Here is a 19,635-nt window from a genome sequence, read left to right as displayed (position 1 = left end):
CCTGCTGTCCCGTGTCCCTGCTGTCCCGTGTCCCTGCTGTCCCGTGTCCCTGCTGCAGAGCTGCCCCTTGTCCCTGCAGCAAGGCTGTCCTGTGGTCCTGCTGCAAAGCTGCTCTGCTGCAAAGCTGCCCCGTGTCCCTGCTGCAGAGCTGTCCTGCTGCAAAGCTGTCCTGTGTCCCTGCTGTCCTGTGTCCCTGCTGCCCTGTGTCCCTGCTGCAGCTCTGCTTTGTGTCCCTGCTGCAAGGCTGTCCTGTAGTCCTGCTGCAGGGCTATCCCGTGTCCCTGCTGCCCCGTGTCCCTGCAGCAAGGCTGTCCTGTGGTCCTGCTGCAGCTCTGCTTTGTGTCCCTGCTGCAAAGGTGCCCTGTGTCCCTGCTGCAAGGCTGTCCTGCTGCAAAGCTGCCCCATGTCCCTGCAGCAAGGCTGTCCCGTGTCCCTGCTGTCCTGTGGTCCTGCTGCAGCTCTGCTTTGTGTCCCTGTTGCAGAGCTGTCCTGTGTCCCTGCTGTAAAGCTGCCCCGTGTCCCTCCTGCCCCATGTCCCTGCTGTCCCGTGTCCCCCCCTCAGCCCTGCCCCGTGCTCCTGCTGCCCACCAGCCCCGCAGCGAGCTCTCCCCGCATCCTCCCCTCCCACCCCCCCGCGCCCCTGCTGCAAACCTTCCCCACCGCAAACCTGCCCCCAGCCCTGCTGCAGCCCGTCCCCATGTCCCCATTTCACAGCTTTCCTGCAAGCCCTGGCTCCCTGCTGCAGGTTCCAAGCCCCCCCCGGAGCCCTGCCCCATCCCCGTGGGGTTTGGAGCCTCCCCTGCGGTGTGGGGGCAGCTTTTTGGGGTCTCCGTCCCATCCCCAGCACCACCTCTGCTGCAGAAGCCAGCAGCGGAGCAAACCTGGGGGGGACACCCACGGCTGCCCCGGGTGTGGGGGCACAAGCAAAATGCCCCATTCTGCTGGGCACAGGGCTGGGGTGCTGCAAGGGGACACGGGGGACCCCAAGACTAAGGGGGGTGCCCCCTGCTGCAGCCCCCACGCTCTCTGCAGCCCCTTTCCCTCTCGTCCTTTTTCCTGACACCGCAGTGTGGGGGCTGTGGGGTCAGGGGGCTGCGTCCAGACTGGGGTCAGAAGTGTGGTTGTGGGGTCAGGGGGCTGTGTCCGGGTCGGGGTGGAGTGGCTGCATGACCTGGGGCTCGTTGTGGGGGGCAGGCTGCGCCCCGCCGAAGCCACGACCCAAAATTTTGGTTCTGGATCTGTGCCCGCATTTTGGGGGATGTCATGGGGTTTGTGTCCCCCGGGGTGGGCTCGTCGCCTCGCCCAGCTCCTGTGTGGTGTTGGGGGCTTGGCTACGAGGTGCACGGGGATGGGGAGATTGTGGTGGGTAAAGTTTGGGGTCGGAGCAATGGAAGGAGGCTTTGTGCTTCCCGGGGCCGGCAGAAGAGAATTAAAGGGATTTATCGGGGGCAGAAACAGCCCAAAATGGGGTGGGGAAGAGCTGCAGCCTCAGGGGACCCCCTACAGGCACCCCAAGGTGCCAGGAGCACCCCACAGGGCTCCGCAGTGCCACAGGGAGTGCAGAGCCCCCCCGGAGCCCCCAGGATTTATCTGTGGGGCAGCTTGAGGCCAGCGATTAATGGGGTCACACCGAGGAGCCGGGGGATGCCAAAGGGTTTGCGCCTCCCCAAATTGCATTTTTTGACGGATAAAGCCTCTCCAGCGCCCCGTGTCCCGTCCCTCCCGTGGGCAAACCCCAATTGCCCCCCTTCATCACTCACTACAAGCCCCCAGCAGCCCCCAAAGCCCATTGCCCCCCCATCACCCACCCCAAACCCTCAGCGACCCAAAAACCCCCAGCACCCCAAAAATCCCCAACACCCCCCAAACCCCATTGCCCCCATTATCCACCCCAAACCTCCAGCACCCCAAAATCCCCAGCACCCCCAAAACCCCATTGCCCCCGGCACCCACCCCAAACCCTCAACACCCCAAACCCCCCCAGAACCCCAAAAACCCCTTTATCCCCCCATCACCCACCCCAAAAAACCCCCATTACCCCCCCAAGACCCCATTGCCCCCATCACCCACCCCAAACCCCCATCACCCCAAAAACCCCTATTACCCCCATTACCCCCATACCCCCCCCATTCCCCCCCTTTACCCCCAGTCCCCTCCCAGTGCCCCTCCCCTCGGGCCGTGCCCCCGGGACTACAACTCCCGGCATGCCCCGCGCCCCCCCTTCCCCTCCCCTCCCGGCTTCCGGCGGGGCCGGCCCGGGGGAGCGGCGGCGGGCGGCAGGTGAGGGCGGGAGGGCGGCCGGGGAGGGGGGGGCGGCTGCGAGCGGGGCCTTCGGGGGGGGCTGGGAGGGGGTTGTGAGGGGGCTATGTAGGGCTGGGGGGAGTTATGAGGGGCTGGGGGGGGGTGTGAGGGAGTTTAGGAGGGGCTGGGGGGGATTAGGAGTGGGGTTATGTGGGCATTGGGGGGGGTTATGGGGGTGGGGGGGGAGTTAGAAGGGGCTGGGGGGAGTTGTGGGGGGGTGAGGAGGGGCTGGGGGCGTTATGAGAGGGTTTAGGGAGGGCTGGGGGGGTTATGAGGAGCTGGGGGGTTGTGAGGGGCTTGAAGAGGGTTAGGAGGGGCTGGGGGTGTTAGGAGAGGGTTATGGGGGGATTAGGAGGGGGTAGAAGGGGGTGAGAGGGCGTGAGGGGGTTGTGAGGGGTTCAGGTAGGGATAGGGGGGTTATGAGATGGGTTTAGGAGGGTCTGGGGGGTTGTAAGGGGGGTCAGGTAGGGATAGGGGGGTTATGAGGGGGGTGAGGGGGTTTAGGAGGGGCTGGGGGGTTATGAAGGGATATATGAAGGGGTTGTGAGGGGGGTTAGGAGGAGCTGGGGGGGCTAGGAGGAGATGAAGCTGGGTTATGAGGGGTTTTGGGGAGTTGAGTCTGGCTTGGGGGGGTTATTTGGTGGTTGGGGGGGGTCCCACTCCTCCTGCCCCGGTGCTGGGCCCAATCCTGGGGTCCGTGCCCCGTTGTGTGCCCGGGGGCTGTTTCACCCCTGGGTCTCCCCCAGCCGGGGCCGTTCAGTGCCAACACCCGGCTGTGCCGTCCCGTGGTGGTCACAGCCTGCGCCTCGACTTCTGCCCTCTGCGGCAGCCCCGGTGCCAATTCTTTGTTTGCTCCATCCCGTCCCAATGCTGTGTGGAACTTAAAACGCTCCCACTGTGCTCGTTTAATGCTTTCCTCCTGATTTATTCCCCTCTTCGTCCCACGCCCGGCTGTGTTTGTCCAGGTGGAGGCAGGTGAGGTCTCGGTGCCCCTCCGGGCTGGCACCAGGAGGTGTTAGGGCTGCAGGAGCTGCGTGTCCCGGGACAAATTTAAAGCCCTTCTCCGTCCTAAGTGTTGTTCCCACAAACTAGGAAGAGAAACGTGAATGCCTGCGATTGCTCCTCTGCTCCAGAGTGTAACGAAACCTTGACTTGGGTAGGAATGAGTGAGTCGTAAACTTGAAAGTTGCCTTTGGAAAACATCATCGGGTCCCAGACAGGGTCTCGTTGCGAGGGGAACGCTGAGGTTTTGTGTGGTGCTGCCCTGGCAGGTAACAGGATCGGCTCGGCTGAGTTCGCCTGACATGCTAGTGCTGTGGAAGTTGCACAGAAGTGTAATTAAAGTCCTCTGCCTGCTCTGATTTCAGTGTAAACGCCTGTTGCTCTTCAAACGCACTATTTAAATTAATCCAAATTACCCTTCAGAGCAGACAAGACCTAAAACTGTAATCTTACATAGCTTAGATTCCTTCTTAAATGAGAGTGGGGGGAATACAGCCAAAAGAAGGCCAGTTATGATGGAATCTTGTTGGCACGCAGCTGTGCCAATTTAAATTAATACCTTGGATGGTGACAGTAACAAATCCCTTTTCTTGTTCGGAGTTGGTTTAAACTTGTCCTTTCCAACAGCACCACAAGCAGCTGATCTGTCCTAAATTAACGTGGTTTTGAGCGTGTCTGTTGTGCTTTCGCAGGGCTCGCTCTGCTCTCAGGTGGTGCCTCGGAGGGTGCTTTCGTAAGGGAATTTTCCCTTCTGGAACACCAGGAAACAGGTGGATGGCCCTAAAAAGCCCTAAAAGATGGGGAGGGTCAGTCCTGCCAGGGCACGGGGCAGGGCAGAGAGGCTGCCACCAACAAGGGGGCTGTGATTGCTTCCTTGTTTCCATGCCGCTGGGTCGGTGATCTGTGCTTAGGCAGCCTTCTCCTTCATTCAGTCCCTGGCTAATTTGATTTCCAGTTTAATTTGATGACAGTTTGGGGAGCCAAATCACTTGTATTTAAACAAATGGCTTCTATTTTGATCAAATTTCATTGTGTTTGGCGTGTGGTGGGGTATCACGTGTGTTAAAAACCGCTGACACCGCAGCTCCTGTAGGTCTGTCAGCCGCTGCTGAACATTCAGTTAGGAGCTGTGCAAAACCGGGGTCTGGCAGGGGATGTGCAGGGCAGCGGGGCTTCAGGCCGTGCTACTGTGGAAATTGCACTGATAATATATTTTTTTGTGGCTGGGCATGAAACAAGTTGGCAGATATCCCCGTGGTCACCTCGACGTGTTCAGTTTTTGGTGGTTTTTTTTGGGGCTGCAGGGAGCGCAAGGACGGGGGGTGATGTCGGCACCTCGCTGCTGCCGTGGGTGGTGGTGGGAGCACAGCGAGCTCAGGGAAGGGGAGCCCCACATCACGCTCACTCCGATTCAGTTTTTATTTGTTTGGGATGTCCCACGTACGTGTGCTGTGTGGGTTTGTGTGTGGATTTTTTCCAGCGGGATGGGAGCCCGTGCAAAGCCGATGGATGCGCTGCCATGGCAGCGTTAGGCTTTGTGTCGAGAGGGGAAGAAAGAAGTCCTTTCAGAGGTCTATTTTTGGCGTTTAATTAGTGGCTCTTGCTGACTTGTCGGTGCCGTGGTGAGAAGTGTTTCCAGTTCTCCTCTGTGCGCGGGGTCGTGTCGGCCCCCTGGCAGTCCCACCTGCGGCTGGGGGCCCCGGGCGCCCCCCGAAGCCTGCCCCCAAAGCAAAGGGCGCATTCCTGGCGTGCCTCTCAGGTGAGGCAGCGCCGTGGGGATAGGACAGCCGGGATACACGGCTCCTGCAGGGTCTCAGAGGGCTTTTTCTGGGCTTTCACATCCTTAACTTCTCTCTGCCCCGGAGGAGTTTTGTGTCTGTAAGGGCGTGATTCACCGATGGGTTTGGGATGGGTGTAAAAGGCTGCGCGTTTCCTCCTGTCCTGATCTGTTGTGGTCAGGGGGTGACCACGCAAAACCTCGCAGGGTGACTAATTACTGGCATTTCTGCTCCTCGCAACTGGGGAATTGTCTTGGTGATGCTGTAGTGATGGAGGAGGTCACCAATCTGAAGGTGCTGCTCGTCCTGGTGCCCGTGGTGTCGGCTGGGTTCTGGCTATCAGCTGTGCCGAGATAGGGAGGTGAGAGGCAGCCTTCCTGCCCAGCTCCAGCCCGCCTGGCACGCCGGCTGAATTTCTTTGTTTACCCAGGACTGTGTGCTCTTTCCACGGCACACTGGGGACGGGGTGGGGGAGGGAGGACTAATTATCTCCAGAGAGAGGCTTTTAATGCTATTAGCCAAAGGAACGGGCTTCGTCTCAGAGCTGAATGAGTGGATTGTGTGAAGTAACACCAAGCACCAGTGGCAAAGATAGGAAAACTGAGAGCGCTCCAAAGGAGTGTTCTCTGCTCAGCCCTGGGAATAGATTTATTTTTTTCCCCCCAGTCCGTTGGCTAGCAGCAGCCGTGGGAGGAGGGAGTGGGTAAACAGATTGTTAACTTTTTTTCTTTTGTGTTTGTGCTTTGGGCACGCTGATTACAAAACAGTTCGGGATGGCTTACCTGCCAGCTGCGGGGCTGAGCTCCCAAGCGGAGCCAGGCGATGCGTTATCAGCAAGTAATTAACCGTGTCTGCTGGATGGTGGGGCACAGAAGGTGCCTGTGATGAGGTTGGGTTGTGCAAGCCCGGCACTTCCCGACCCCCTGTGCTGAGCTCCGAGCCTGACTGTTCCAGCTGCCTGCCTTCGGAAGCAGATTTGGGGAAGATCGTTGGACTTTGGTGAAGTTGAGTGGGATTTAACTGAGGGGTCTGAACCTTCTCACCTTGCGGGCTCCAGGAGGCTGCTGCTGACAGCACGGCCCCCCTGGCAGACAGGTTGGGCACTGACAGCCCGGTTTCCCTTTAGCTAACTAATCCACACAAGTGGCCCCCTTCGAGATGTGCTGCCACGGACTTGTCTAAAATCGATGGAGATTAATCCCCGCCATCGATTTTAAGCTGGAAGCAGCCTCCTAAGAGGTCCGGGAGGGCTTCCTTCATTGACTGCCTGTCTGCAGGAGGGGTGCATCCTTGTGAAGGTGTCTGCTTGTCTGCCCTGCAGACAGTAAGCTTGCAAGGGCGTAAGCAAGAAGAAATTGGCCTGCTGAGAAGCCTTGATTTGTAAACTTGGCTCACGGTTTGAGAGGCATCGTCTTGTTCCGTACCGGCGCAGCGTTTAGCACCAGGGCTTGCTCAGGGCTCTGCTGCCACAAACCCCGTGTTGTGGGGGGGTCCCAGTGAAAAAAAAAAACCAAAAAGGTTCTGACCCAGGAGGTAAGGACTGCCAGCCAGCACTCCCTGCCACTTGCTCTGGTGCCTGTGGCTTCACAGAGGCTGCTCGTGGACGTGAGGCTTCCAGAGGTGCTTATGGATGGGGGAGAAGCCAAAGGTCGTCGCCTTCGGGGAGTGAGCTTTGAACAAAGCGTGCAGCTGTGCCTGAGCCAATTTTAAGGGGACTTTGGCATCTGCTGTGCTCACATGCCTTTGTGACGGTTGTTCTCCTGTCTAATTCTCCCTCTCCTACTCGCAAAGTCAAATCAGGAATTTTTGTGCTGCCAAGTAAAAGTCACTGGTACAGGCTGGGGGTAGTCGTCTGTTCGAGCAGTGCCTGATGGAAGCGTAATTCCTGTCAATATTACTTCTGTCTTGGCAAGACCACCCTGCAGATACACAGAGGGGCTGCTGGGGGGGTGTTATTGATTACTCGGATCTCCAAAGCTGCTCAAAAGGTTTTGGTGTGTTGTCAGGATCTGCGGGAAGCGGGTTTGCAGGTATGGCCATCGTCAGTGAGCCTGCTGATCCTGGTGTGGGAAATTTCAGCAGGTTTCTGCAGGGACAGAGAATTTGGATTGGGCTCTGGCTGCCTCGGGTTCTCTGGGAACCCATTTCCAAGCTGCTCCATCGCAGTGTGGGCAGCAGCAATTGTGGGACCTGCAGAATTTTGGTTGCTGATCCATGCACAGGGCACCCTGGGGAGTCTTCATCAGCTGGGACCTAGCAGAGGACACTAAGGGGTATGCCAGCTGATTTGTGCTGCCAGCATTCGTCTTGTTGGGGGTATTAAGTGTAGCCTGTCTGGTGCAAACCAGGTCTAATTTGCTGTTGGGTAGGAAATGGCAGAAGTAGGAAAAGTCCACTGGGGTTTGTTCCCTTGTAAAGGGTGTTTGGTGCCAAAAGAGAGCAAATAATTAGAAGCAAACTCTTATTCCCTTAGATCTCTGATTAGTAGCAGGAGAGAAAGGGGCATGGTCCCTGTAGGGTCACTGAGACTTCATTTACCTTGTGCTGAGAGGTAAATTAGGGCTCGTATCCTGCTTTAACTTGACCTGGATCCTGTTCCTCCTGGCTGTGGATCAGGCCCACAGGTGAGCAAGGGCACAGAATTTTTCATCTTGTACCTCCAAATCAGCTTCTAATGTACAGTCCCGTAATGATTGACTAAAAAAAGCCAACAGTGAGATTGCAGGCATGTTTAAACATGATTTCTCTTGGCTCAGCTGCGCCTTTTTAGAGCAATATCAACCTTTGGGGTGGAATTGTCAGATGAGTGCTGTCGGGCTGTCTTGGCTTGTGCTGTTTTACAGCAGTTTTGAAATTAGCTGTGGCTTTAGGCCATCTGGCTTTTCTGTTACCTGCTCAGTGCAATGTGAGGATAGTTAAGAGAGTGGATGCTGATGGAGCAGGGAAACTGGAGCAAAATTCATACCTGCTAACTCAGCCTGGCACCTGATGTTACAAGGAGTGGGTTTTGCTGCTGTTATTGTTCTGTTTCACTTGTCTCATAAATACCGGTGTGTTTTTTTTTCTGGATTTGAAGATAAATGGGGTTTACAGGAAGGGAAGTGCCCAGGCTGGAAAACTCTGCTCATGCGTGGGCTGCTCAGCTGCTCTGCCTGACGCCGGGATTCAGGCTGGCTCCTTTGCACCTCGTCTCGTAACGCACCCAAGTGACAGCCCCGCCGTGTCTTCTGGAGGCGTTGGTGGAGAGAAGGTGGGAAGTATTCCAGGTGAATTCACCAAGCAAGCTTTTGGGGCTGTCTTGGTCATGCTGCAGTGCGTTGGGAAGCTGTCACAAGGCAGGGAGGTCGCTGTGTGAACACAGCAGGTTTGGAAAGCAGAGCGAGGGAGTGCTGCGAGACTGCTGCATCTCCGGAATCAGGCTGACACCGGTGATTACCTTAATCAGTAGTTCCCATCTGCTTCTAGCTTCAGAACGAAGCCTTCAATCTGAACCCTAATGGCTGGGTTCTGTACCCGTCAACTAGTCTCTGAGCACGGGGAAAATAAGGATGTTTGGGTGGACAGGAGGCCTAATTTAGCTCCCAGCTGTGCCGCTGCCGTGCTGTTTGATGTCAGGCAAGCCACACTTTCCTGTACCTGTTTCATCCTCCGCAAGATTAAAAGTGCTTAGCGAGGGTGTAGTCATGCTCTTGTTCGTAGCTAGAGGGAAATATTAATTGCCTCTCAGCCTTAAGGGCCGTAATTAGCAGCCAGGTTATACTGGTCTGGGTCCCATCTCTTACGTGTTGCGCGGTGTGTCGATGCGGCCTTTAGGAAGGAGAACGTGAGTAACAGGAGGAAGCCTTTATCTGAGCCTCGCACGCCTGCGTTGGGTAAGGCCAGCAGCGTGGAGGGTAACTGCTGCTGTGGTTTGGCTGAATCAGTGGCGTTCAAGCAGTTGCTTCTTCGTCTGCACCATGTCCGAATGCGTGTTGGCCACTGGGAACGTGCTTTTAAAGTTTGAGCTCTGCGCTTTTTCTTTATGTGAAGGCTTTGCCAGGCTTCACACTGGAGTTATCTGCCCGTGGGTATTGTTTTCGGTGGTGTTGCTTTACGGGGGAGGATTTTTCAGAGCTTTGCGAGTGTAATAAGAGCAAGCTTGCCTTGATTCTTCTGTAAATTACTGCTACTCGCGGGAAGTGGTATTTATAAAGCTGTTGTGCTGTGTTTCAGCGTGGAAAGGGAGGTGGCGGGAGAAACTACAAGGCATCTGTTTCCCTTTCATATAAATGGTGTAGGTGATGCTCTTGCATGGAGAGAGCAGCAGGCCTTGAATAAACACTGGATATATTAACATCTCTAACTAGTAAATTTCTGGGTAATCTCTTCTTTTAGGAGATTTATTCTGATTTGAGAGCAGCAGTCTCCGGGGAAAATGAAACCTCCTTTTAAATCCACTTTGTTCAGCCCTTAGACTGGGACCTGCTGCTAAGCCAGGCCATCTTCCCCCAGCCTTCCTATGGCCCTTAAACCAAGCAGCCCAGAAGGTGAGGAATGTTAAAGGTTTGTGGGATCTCAGTAAAGCCACAGGTCTGCGGATGCTGGGGGTCCCATGGGCTGCCCACAACGCCGGTCTGTGCCCTGCTGCTGGGCACTCCCGTGTCGGTGGAGGCGTACCTTTGTTTCAGGTAGCTGATTCATGGCCCTGCGTGTTTAATCACAGTTTCTATAGCAGTGAAATCTTTAACGAGAGGGTGGAGTTCGCTCGCAGTTCACTGCGGGTTTGGGGTGAACATTGTGGCTGATTCGTGGAAGTTTTCTGCTGATGAGTGATTTTTATAGGACTAATGGTGTAGGATGTTCTGTGTTCGTGGTGCGTTAAGCACAAGCATTTCTTCAGTTTTTGTACTGTGCTGCCTTGCTAAGGACATGCAGGAGGAGGATTCCTTCTGTTGGTGTGATAAGTTTGGCTTTCCACCTTCTGATTATCAGTCAAGGTAGCAGAACCGCTGGATCACACGTAGGTGGATGGTGCCATGTCCTTCCAGCACTCTCCACAAATCGTTCCTTCAGGCTCTGGCATTATGCAGTCCCTTCTGTTGGCTCACGCGCTGTCGGGGCACTCTTTACAACTGCTGTTTAACCCCACCTTCCTGAAAACCTCAAACTCCTAGGTGTTCCCAAGGTGACTTTGCTGCGGAGGCAATTCGAGCCTTCATTCTTAGTGCCAGGAGCAAGGATTTTCATTTGCATAATCAAGATAACGTGCAGGATAGGGTTTCTTTGTGTATTTAAAGCTGTGCAGCATCTTGCTCTTGTGTCCTGGCAAAATATGGTGCGTTGTGGAGCTTATATTGCAGTGTTGGTCCGGGAGAAGTGCTTTAGCCGAATGTGTCCTCAGGAGCTGGCTGGCCATGCTAGCAGCGAGTCGGGCTTCAACAAAAAATTGCTAATTTGAAACTTCTATGAATTCTATGAAAACCTCGTCTTGAGTCTGGCATTAGCAGTTGCTTTGGAAGAAGTGTGACAGCTTGTGCTGTTGTTTGCCTGCACCACTGTCCACTCTGTGCATCCTCGCTTCCCTTTGGAGCATCAGTGCTGTAGAAGCAAACAAAGGGAGCCTTCTGGCCCCAACCTCAGGTTCTGAAGTGGCACAGGACTTGCCTCTGACAGCGAGGGCAGCTGAAACAGCAATGTGCTGGGAGAGGATTTGTATCTGCGTGAATCAGAACTGGTGAATTGTCAAGAGTCTGCCAGAGACACTGGTTAAAAGTCCTGGTGCTCAACTGCATGCAAGGTTCACTGGCGGCAGGCTGATTTTTGCCCGTGTCCCATGGGTGTATTGGGTTAAACGGCTGTTTGTAAGTGCCGGCAAAGCAGTCGGGGTCTGTGACACACAGGGAGGTGTGTGCCAGCAGGCTGCTCAGTGCTTCCCTTTGTGGTGTGGCTGGGGACAACCTTCTGTGCCTGTTCCTTGGGGTTTCAGGTGCAGAGAGGCTTTTCCTGCTGCTCGGAGGCATTGCAGGTAACATGAAGGTCTCAATTTATTTGCCTGTTCAGATTGTGTTGGAGGGAGAAACTCACTTCGAGTTCTGCTTGTCGTAGTTGGGGCATGAGATTTTCTCATGGCTTGAGTCTTAATTTCAGCATCCCCACAAGCTCTGTCTTCAAGAATAATGACTTGCTAGAAAGCTGTACTTCAGGAAGCCTCTAATGGGGCTGGGTGTGTAGCAGTGGCCATTTGCCTGCCTTTAAAGTAGCCGGCACGGGGTGCAACGTTTGCTGTCCTTTAGGGAGCTCAGCAAACAGTTTCATTCAACATCCTCCTGGCTTTTAAGCAGATTGGGTTGATTTTGTGAGCCTGGGCAACCAGAGGGGTGGTTCTGTCAGGTGGGACACTGCTGTTGGATGGGATGAAGTATAACGATGCGTGCAATTAGTAAGAGCGAGTCTCTGCCAGATTCCCTAAAGAGCTTGTAGGGGGCCACAAGGAGAATGAGGAAGATTTCACAGCCTCTGGTGCTTGTTGTACTCTGTGTTTGTGGCAAAGCACGCCAGGAATCTCTTCCTGCAATGACTTCTCCCCTCAGCAAAGCCAGCCGGCCCTGCCATGACTCCCTGCAGGCCGCGGGGCCTTTGCTGGTGGCCATGAGGGAGGAGTGAGGCCGGCCCCCACTTCAGCATTTTATTGCCCATTCTCAGGGCTATCGCTTCCTTTTCGAAGGGCTTATTTCCTTCCTGTACCGTGGTGTTGAATGGGAGGAGGGCACACAAGAAAGTGATGGCCTGGAGGGGGGTGTCCAGGGCAGGTCGCACCTCAGCCCAACCAGGACCCGCTCTCAGCCACAGGCCCCACAGCCAGAGGGGTGTTAGGGGATGGAAGTTTAATCAGCCTGCAAATCAAGCTGATTTGGGCTGGAGCACTGCCGATGTGTGTCGTGGTCCCATAACAGCACGGTTTTGTTAGGCAGGCTCTGCCGTGAGGCTTTGTGTCCTTGGTCTCTGTGGGACAAAGGCTGTGCTGGAAGCGGAGTGGGGCTCCTGCATGGCACGGCCAGCAGGAATCTGGAAATGCCTTTAATTGTGAGGGGAGCAGGTGGCTTTTCCACCCCTGTTTATTCCAGCGTAGAGTGGGGTTTTGTTGCTGGCTGCTCCGAGGAAATGGGAGCAGTGAGGGGCAGAAGGAACTGGTTGAACTGGAATCCCAGTGCTGCCGGCCTTGGGCTGGGAGCTTGCTCAGGGAAGCGTTTCAAAACCCGGGGCTGGCAGCGGTCGGCACTGCAGGGTTTTGCTCCATAGCACATTGGGAGGGTTTAATGGTGCAGCTTTGTAGCAGAGACCTCAAATCATCTCAGAAACGGGAGCAAACAAATCCTGTTTTGTCAAAATCGTGGATGCTCGGGGGTATTGAGCTTCGACAGGCACAGCTTGGTCTGAGTGGTGCAAATGGCACGGAGAGGTAAGGCTGGCACCTTGATGTGGAGAGGGTGAACGGAGGAGCAGGCAGGATCTGATGGATACCAGTGGGTTTTTTCAAGCCTGTTTGTGGTGCTGGGAGCCTTGCTGCCCTCCTGCCTTGGTCTTATCCCTTCTCCAGGACCGCAAGTGGCGTGCTTCAGTGCCAGACCTCTGTTTTGGGCTGCAGCTGTGTAAACACCTAAAACCGTTCCATGCAGAGAAGAAGAGGCCCTGTGTATTCACTCCTTTCCCTTATACTGGAACAAGTGTTTGTGGGCCATGTGACAAACAAATTGAGGAACTGAATTGGATTAAAACCAGCTGTTTTTTCAGCAGACTGGTTTCGGCTGGGGTCAGCTGCTCTGTGAGCTTCCTGATGCCAGCACAGAGGAGGGCCGGGCAGAGCTGCTCCCTGCAGCCGAGTCTGACACCACGACTCTTTCCATGTGAGGCATTTGGGGTTCAGGTGTGGTTTCTCTGGTCTGTGCCTGGTTGTCCTCTCCTGGTGCTTGCACATTGACTTGTGCTGCTCCCTCAAGGAAGCTTTTCTGTTCAATTGTTTCTTCAGCTTTGTTTTCAGCTCAAGCTGACCCGCAGTCCGTGACGCTGCAGGCACGGAGGAGCTGAGCTGAGCTCTGTAGAGTTCAGGTGGTTGGCTGTGGGGGCTCCTCGGGGCTGGTAGATCTTGTGGGAAACCCGTTCTTTGCTTTGGGTCATGCAGGTGAATGCTTCCTCCTGTCAAAAAGCTTATTTTGTCCGAAATTCAGTCTCATGTTATCAAGTCATTGGAGAAGTTGGGGTGCTTTGGCTCTTGCTGTGGTGAGCTCTTTGCTGCAGAAACAGGAATGGGACACAAAGACCTCCTTAGTTTGTGCTGTGGCAAAAGCTGCCTGCAGCTTGACTCCACAGCAAGATGGTTAATATCCAAGAGGTAGCCTGAGACCAAAGGGGAGCCAAATGAAGAAACTGGCCGCTTCATTCCATTTGGCTGTTAAAATGAGGATGGAGCTGGGGAGGTGTCATGGTTGAGCGGCCTGAGCTCATCCCAGTGGCTCCATCACCCATCCCAGGGACAGGAGAGGCCGCACAGGAGCAGTTCCAGACCCCAGCAAGTGGCCCTACATCCCTGCAGACCTGCGTGCTGGCTGCTGGGTTGTGCAAGCACACGTGTGTTAGCTGGTGTCCCAGCGAAAGTCACGGTAGGTTTGTGTTCCTTTGGGTGTGGGTGTTTTACAGCTCACCTGATTCCGGTGTGGCTGCTCGGTGCTGTTACCCAGCTGCTGGCTGTAAGCTGTGTGTCCAAACACTGCTGTTTGTAGGCACCTCTTTAAGAACCGGAGCGTTCCTCACATGGAGTCATTTAGGAAATGCCTATGTATAGGCAAACCCCAGAGCTGGCTGAGAAGCACCCTCTGGCCTCAAGTGAATTGCATCACCTGTCCAGCTGATGTCAGAGGAAGGATGCCAACCAGTCCTGAAGGCTGCCGTGAGCGTCAGTAGTTGTCAGAGGAGGCTCAGGATGGCTCAAGCTGCAGTTCCTTCTTATAGCACAATAGCCAGTCCTCGATGACCTGTTCTTACTGCAGGCTGAGCTTCCCTTTAACAAACCTGTCACTGTAGGTTGGTGTAATCTGTGCAAATGCAAGCATTTTTTGTCCGTGTCCTTTCAGCACGGCGTGGCTCTGTGTTTGGAAGCGTGGAGAGACATGCTGGGTGTTGAAGGCAGCGAGGCTGGTGAGCTGGGAGGGCTGGGACCGAGCCTCTTATCTCACATAGCAGAGCGATGCGGCAAGGCTGCTGAATGTGTGCCCTGCACGTGTGCCAGGGCCCAAATACGTGTGGGAGAGGGCTGCTCGCAGCCAGGCACTGGGATCTGTTCCTCAGAAGGGCACGGGGCCGGGGCAGGGATGGAGAGGTGCTGAGCCCCACGTACATCCAGCGGCACTGCACGTGAGCAGGACACGCTGTGCTTCCTCCCTGGAGCTAAGGGCGTCGCCTTGGAAGCATGGGCTGTGCCAAAACATCTTTCTTCTCTTTCAAATGGGAAATTTCACCACCTGCTGCCACCTTCTGCTGGAGCTGATCCCAAGAGGTTTTGCAGGACAAATGTCAGCTTTCATTTAAAATGAAGCCATTCCCCAGCTGTAGGTAAGGACACAATCCTAATGTGATTTCAGCATCTCTTTACGTTTCCAGAAAAGCTCTCGGTTTATACGTGTAGCTTCCAGATCTGCATGCAGCTTTCTACCTCCTGCAGCTCTCTGAGTTGCCTTTGAAGTCTTGAAAGCAGCGTCAAGTGGGTTTAGTTTCTGTAGTTTGTATGGGTCAGCAGGGATTTAGGTCCCGCTAGGGTTAACATCTCTTACAAAATGCAATATGGAAGAGGCACATTGAGTGACCACATCCTTCAATCTCACGCCTTTTTTACAGTTTCACTCCTTTTTTACATGTTGGGTTGTGCTGATATAGGCGAGTCCCTTCCCTTCTTGATACTCGTCGGGAGCGCTGCTGGAGGCGGTGGGGTTGGGGTACTTGTGCAACCATTCCTCGTGCCGGCACCTATCAAGAGGCCTTGTTTGTTGAGCAAACCAGCAGTTTCTGGGCTGGTTGATAGCCGTGTGGGGGGGTGAGCGTGTTAACGAGCCTGCTCCGATGTCCAAGGACACAGCACTTGAACAGAACAAAAAGGCTGAACCTGGCATATGAGAGAGATCACCAGAAAGGCACAGCTTCCAGCTCATTTTTAAGGGTTTTTCCCTGTATAGATTTGGATTTTAACTCTTGCGTGAAGCTCCTGACGTGCGGTCACCGATGTTGACTCGTGCCCACCGTGAGAGGCGTGCATAATTCTTGCTCAGCTCTTGGATCTCGCCGAGGTGAGGTAAGCCACCTGGGTGTGCGGGGCAGTCCTGTGCCTTCGCCAGGCTCCTGCCTGCAGGCACCGCCTGGGATCAGTGTGGTTTTGTCACCCTTGTTACAGTGGAAGGTCCTTTTGTGGCTGAGAAGCAGCAGTGGTTCGTTTGCTTGAGCTCTTCCCGCAGCTAAATGCCTGGAAATTGTCCTTTCTGAGCTTGGGTGGGTGAAATGGCAGCGGGAGGAAGCGTTCCTGTTCACGGGGTGGGTGCTCAGGAGTGTTGCTGCTTCTGTGCATCAGTTCTGCAGCTGTCCTGAGCCCTGGTGAAGGATAAAACCTGCAGCAGGTCTGGCAGGAGAATGGCCGAGTGTGAATTAGCAGTGGAGTTGATCCCTTTCTTATTGAAGCTGGAGCTGTGGAACACAAGCAGAATAAATTATGCGGGGAGGGCTTCTGTAAGGAAATGTCTCTTAATCAGAAATAATTAAATTCTACAATCAGGCAATTAAATAATTAAATCAGGCATAATTGAATTGTTACATTGAGATTGGGAAGGAGAAAGAAGGCTGCAGCTGAACTACAAACTCCACCCAAACTGTTTAAAACACTGAACCAAAAAAAAAAAAAAAATGCGATTTCAGGTTGCTGGAGAGGTGGTGGTGTGACTGCAGGGTGCCCGTGTGGAAGGCAGAGGTTCGGTCCCAAGCAGCTGGGCTGTGTCCAGCTCGGGAGCGCTGACTCGATGTTCAAATCAGCGAAGTCCCCTACACAGCTCAGGTTTCCAGTGCATATTTTTTTTTCCAAGGAGTGCAAACGTTGTTGTCTTTCAGTGCAGAATTTTAGAGGTGCCTCTTTTGTGTTCTTCATTGTGCACCGGTGGGAGCGTGGAGTTTTGCCAGTGGGTTGCTTTTCCTGGAATGCAGTCGGGTGTGCGGTGGTGGTGAGGGTGCCTGCGGTGCCTCAGGGAGGATTTGGCATCCACAAATGCCCAGCAGCAGCTCCTGACTCGAATGCTGGCTTCTTTTTGAAGCCCAGGTGAGCTGCTTGGGAAAGGGGAGATGCTCCTCAGTGTTCAGTCTTCCTTTTCAGAGTCTCAGCGCTGCTCCCCCCCGATACGATGCAGGACTCCGGCAGGGAGCATCAGGCTTCAGCTTTGGGGCCGCATCTCTGCTTGCTGACATTTGTGAGAGCTTGACAGGGGCTAAACTAATTCCCGTTGCTTCTCAAGCCAAAGGAAACACTTTGCAAGCTGGCCTTGCGACGGCTGAGCTGAAGAACGGCCTCATTTCGGGGAGGAAATGGTGGTTGCAAATGAAATCTCCTACCCAGTCATAATTACGGGGGCATTACCGCAGCATTAGCGTGTGCTCAGCTACTTTGTTTTCACTGAGAGTTTGACGAAAATGGAAACCACAGAACTAAGGCAAAGGTGGTTTGTATTTTACCCCAGAAGCCAGAGGTAGGTAACCCTTCATTACATGCCCTTTGGGTGCGTGTCCTGGTGGTGTGCACGCCGTGACGGGAGGCTCGCCTCGCTCTGACATCCCAACAGGCTCAATCCTGTGCTTTGGGGCCAACAGCTGCAAGCAGGGAGCTGGGCTCGACCTTTTTTGTCCTTTTAAAATGGGTTTTGTTGACTGGGTTCTGTGGGGAGGCCCTGCTGGGCTGTAAGAGCAGCTCTTGCTGCTCGGAGAGCTGCAGGCTTCCCTGGGGACAGGGAAACCTTTTTGCTGAATCCGTGCTGCACGCAGCTGAGCCCAAGTGGATGTGGTGGGAATCGCTGCTTTGTCTTCAGCAGGGGGTGAGGTTCTTCACTGGTCCCTGCACAGGTTCAAAAAGAGTGGGAGATGTTAAAAATGGGGGAAAATGGGACTTCACATACGGTTCATTCAGTAGGAGTTGGTCTTGATGATCCTTGTGGGTCCCTTCCAATTTCTATAATACGTTTGACTGGTAGGTATGTTTATTTCTGTCACAAAGTCGCTGTCACAAGTCTGCTTTGTGGCATTGGGTCTGGCTCCACGTGGGCTGTCCTGGGCTTGTGGGCTGTGCAGGTTCCTCACCTCGCAGGCAGGACTCCTGTCGCTTCCAGTTGCATCTGCACTTCTCGAAGGATAACGTAGATCTGTTCTTCTTAAAGTAAATCAATGTTCCCTGCGAGGTGAGGTACGAGATGGAGCTGCTGGGCGAGCAGGTATGCACTGATCACAAGGAATTTTAATTTGTTGGGATGGGTTGTGCGTTAGGACGTGGTGGGAAGGTGCCAGCTGTGGAGCTGAACCCAGCTGCGGGATGAGCAGGGGCTGGAGCCCTCCTCCAGCCACATCTGCTCCCCCAAAAAGCCAGGGTAGTGGTTTGGGGAATGCAACAGGATGGGAAAGATCGGGGAGAGAAGGAAGGCTTGTGTTGGTGGCTGGTGTTTAGGGTGGTTTAGGGCGGTCAGGCTGAAGCCTGCCTTCTGGGTGTGAAACCAAATGTTTAGTATGCTGTGTGTTGGTTTACAGATCTTGGGTGGGGGAAATTCAAGACTTGGTTCTTCTGAATATCCACAGGCCCGAGGAATAGGGACCACGCTGCTGAATGCCTTCCCTTTACGCTGGTGTAGCCCTCTGAAAGATGAATGGGATGCCAGGCATTTCCCGGTCTCCAGTGTGCTTCCCATTACTGCACTAATTAAATCTGTACAGGCCTTGCTCTGCTGCAGGAACCGAGGCTGGTACTTCTGGAGCTACTGAGGCATGCTGTGGGAGCTCAGGCAGCGATGATATTGCTCCTGATATGGGACTGCTGTACTGGAGAATTCAGTTTGTCATCTCGCACGTTTTGAAAAGCTGAAAGAAATAGTATGTACGGCCTAGGTTTGGGGCAAATCAGCTGTATTTGAAATATTTATTGGCCTTTGCCTGCAGCATGCTGAGGCAGGTGCTGGTGAGTGGGGTCCTTTCCTTCAGCCCCACTGCAGAAGTGAGTTGGGCAGCTGGAGAAATGGGGTCCTCCGTGGGAACTGCTCTGAACACCTCGGCTCTCCTCCTCCTCTCCTTCTGGGGTGCCTGGGTACGAGCAGAACGTGAGAATTGCCTCTTCACCATCCAAATTTATTAACACATTTTGGTAATTTGTGAGCATTGATAGATTTAAGTCCTGGCTCATGGTTTTGTGGATGACCAGAACATCTTCGATACCTGCTTTTAATTACATCAAGCTTGGTCCCCCGGCTTTTTTCTTACAAATTTCTGCTCCGGGTTGCCTTTAGTTCCCATCTCAGGTCTGTGCAAATGGGTCATCTTGCTCAGGCTGCCATGACTTTGTGTACGTCTTCCTCTAATGTACTGGAGAGGTTTTTGCAGTAGAGCTGTTCTGGGGCTGTGGGGCAGTTTCTGAGCGACATGGTTACGTGCTAGGTGTGCCCGCCAGCCCAATCCTTGTCTTCTAGGAAACCTCTCCAAGCTGAATTGCTAAACTTTGGGCAGTCAGAGAGGACAGGGCACTACATACCAGCTGCACAGACCTGTGGTGACCTGCAGGTGTTGAGCGCATCTGTCAAGCCTTCTAGGGAGACTTCCACATCTACTCAACAGCAGAGGTAAAGCTCAAGTTTTACAATTTGCTGTCATCTAGGAATCCGGAGGGGACAGACTCTTGCTCTTGGTGGCTTGGGGGTTGATCAAGGAATCGCCGTGCCTCGCTGCCTCCCTTGGGATGCTCTCGTTCCTCTGTCAGCTTCCCCAGTACGTATGGGCGCCTGTGCAGGAAGGAGAGCGCCTGCCCTCTGTGCTCATCAGCCCTTCTGCTTGAATTTTGCACTGCCTCTGTCAGGGAGATATCGTTTTGGTCGAGGCAAGCCCTTCAGCTGCTTCAAGGGCAGCAGGCAGGGAGGCTGCTCCGCTCTGTTCCTGCTGCAGGCTTTGTCCCCGAGCACTTCCACACCTCCAGAGCCGCTGAGCGGCTGCCAGGAGGTCTGGAGGCAAATTGGTGTTTGCTGTCCTGCCAGCTGCATAGAAATAGCATTTGTCACCGGGAGCTGGCTCTGAAGTAACGCCGCGTTCGACTCGGTGCCATGCGTTCTTACAGGCTCCTGGCTTTTTTGTTTCAAGTTTGGTAAACACGGCTCGCTCGGTGAGCTGAGACGCCTGGGAGAGGCTGGAGGGGGATTTTTTGAGAGTCTGTGAGCTGTTTCGAGCAGGACAATGGAAAAACTTGGCTGTTTGGCACGTTAGCTGAGTAGGCTGGCCAGGTGGGAGTGCTGTTTGGGAGATTTCGTTT

The 19,635-nt window shown here is 54.3% G+C and overlaps 1 protein-coding gene across 1 annotated transcript in view; it reads left to right on the top strand.

Annotated features, from left to right (window-relative positions):
- The first annotated feature begins 2,251 nt into the window (after positions 1-2,251).
- Positions 2,252-19,635, top strand: part of PHACTR4 (phosphatase and actin regulator 4) — a 67,138-nt gene continuing 49,754 nt past the window's right edge. The window contains exon 1 of the mRNA XM_032202372.1: positions 2,252-2,280. The gene's annotated coding sequence lies outside the window, so the exon portion shown is untranslated. The remainder of the gene's footprint in view (positions 2,281-19,635) is intronic.

This window comes from Aythya fuligula, chromosome 23, assembly GCF_009819795.1.
Source record: "Aythya fuligula isolate bAytFul2 chromosome 23, bAytFul2.pri, whole genome shotgun sequence".
Lineage (NCBI taxonomy): Eukaryota > Metazoa > Chordata > Aves > Anseriformes > Anatidae > Aythya > Aythya fuligula.
The sequence above is the reverse complement of the archived record's forward strand: the minus strand, read 5'-3'. Positions and strand labels throughout refer to the sequence as shown.